Here is a 2,383-nt window from a genome sequence, read left to right on the forward strand (position 1 = left end):
CTGGCAAAGTTTGTATGCCATATCTCATAATCAGTTATAAAAATCCTTTGTCCCAAAAGTTGCCAGTAAAATTTGTCTATCTGATAATTTTTATGACTGCATTCATGAGAGGGCACATGCTGTTATGGCACCAACAGAAACATGAATTAGGTTAGTAATATGTAAAAAGTTAATGCTTTGTTACAGCAACAATAACTTTAATTCTACATGATTTTTCAACCAGAAGTTATGGAATTTAACGATAACTAGGCTGACTAAGCTTCGTCTGTCAAGGTAACCGGTGTACACTATTAACAATATTCCGTAATGGGTACACAAAAAATACAATTTAACGTAATATTTATAAGGACTCAGCGGTAACTTTAACGTTATGCTAACGTTACCTGTCAACGAGTCTACGAGCTAGCTAGCTAGCTAGCTAGTTAACTTAGCTATAGCAAGCTTGAGTTGATACCATTAGCTAGCAAGCTTTCCCAAACCATCAAAAAATCAACTGGGCCGTACTTAAACAGTGAGTGTAATAAAGAATACATTAGTTAAGGCTTAGTAAAACTATAAGCAGTGAGAGTTATAAAAAATATATTTCATTCAGACTTAAGGTTCAGTCAGCTACGGTCACCGGACACCTCGGTCGACCTCAGCGGCAGGTTCAGCTTTGAATGTCGGCGTGTGATTGGTTGTCTGCGATCGGCGAATCCTACGTTTCTAATTGGTTGTCAAATGGAAGTCCATTTAGAACACGTAATGCGTAACTAGACGTAACAAGACGTAGACGTAGACTGATATGTTTTTATTTAAAATCCCAAACATAACAACGGACCGTGGTTGTCAAAGCTACGGTTGAACAGACTTCCTTCTCCAAAATCTTTTGCAGAGGTAAGTCGCACTTTACAGCTGAGCTAAAACTACATGTTTTACTCAACTTTTTCCTGTTTAGTAGAGCCTCATTGTGTGGGGTACAAGTACATTTACTTACACCTGTCAAATAAATTAAAACTTTTCTAAGCAATTACATATATTCCAACTATCAGATGTGCTGTGATCAGGAGATGCAAATGCACTCTGTCTCTTGCACTAGCTAAACAATTTTAATTATTATTATCATTATGTGTGTGATTCACATCACATGTGAATTAAAGATTATGTCTCAAACATGTTATAATATAATACATAAATAAGTCAGGTTTTAAAATGATCTGTGGGTTGTTGATCTAAAACATAAATGTTTTGTCGTGTTACAGTGAAGGTGTATTTGAGCTAGTCGCAGAAAACACTGCTTTTCTTGTAGTGATTTTATTATTTATATTACTAGTAGAAATATTGTCTAATATTATCATTAGCCCAGAGACGGACTGGCCATCTGGAACTAATATATATAATAATAATAATGAAATAATGACAGTAACTTGTGTTGTTTTTTTTCAAAAAAATATTATATATAAAGACACTACCAACAATTCTAAGCGTAACAATGACGTCTTTGATTGGTCCAATAAGTTGCTGTTGCCATGGAAATGTTTACAGTCCATGTACCCGTGTACAATAGAAGTCTATGGTAGTTTCAAGATGTTTTATAAGCGCCAAATCCATTATTATTATTAATTATAGCCAACCACCACCAAGAGGGAGAGGGAGGGGGCGAGAAAACGAGAAAAAGAGAGAGAAAACAAAGAAAGCAATGTTGCCAGGGCCGTTTTTTGATCCCGGTCGGTCGCTGTAGCTACATAGGCTTTGGCAGCTATTGTTCGTTAGCCATGCTAACGTATGAGCCATGCTAACGTATGAGCTTGGGGTGGCAGTAGCTCAGTCCGTAGGGAGTTGGGTTGGGAACCGGAGGGTCACTGGTACAAGTCCCCGTGTGGACCAAAAAGTAGAGAGAGAGGATTGGTAGCTGGAGAGATGCCACTCCACCTCCTGGGCAATGCCAGGTGCCGTCGGGCAACGCACCATACCCCCCCCCCCCCAACCGCTCAGAGTGCTGGTTCGGCTGGCAGCCCACTCACTCTGACATCTCTCCATTAGTACAGACCTGAGCGTGTGTGTGTAGTTCAGGACTAACAAAAGTGTGGGAATTGTAATTTTCCCCATTGGGGATTAATAAACAGATTAAGATTAAAGTTGACCAAAAAGTGGAATAATTAATCTTAATGCCTTAATTAGGAAAAAATCCAACCTTTAAGGGCACCCATTTTCTTAGTGAATGAATAATGTATTGTGAATGAATTCATGTTCTGGCTTCAAATACAGGGGGCATGAGTATACACCCCCCTATGTTAAATTCCCATAGAGGCAGATAGATTTTTATTATTAAAGGCCAGTTATTTCATGGATCAGGATACTATGTACCCTGATAAAATTCCCTTGGCCTTTGGAATTAAAATTA

The sequence above is a fragment of the Etheostoma spectabile genome, chromosome 16 (assembly GCF_008692095.1).
Source record: "Etheostoma spectabile isolate EspeVRDwgs_2016 chromosome 16, UIUC_Espe_1.0, whole genome shotgun sequence".
Lineage (NCBI taxonomy): Eukaryota > Metazoa > Chordata > Actinopteri > Perciformes > Percidae > Etheostoma > Etheostoma spectabile.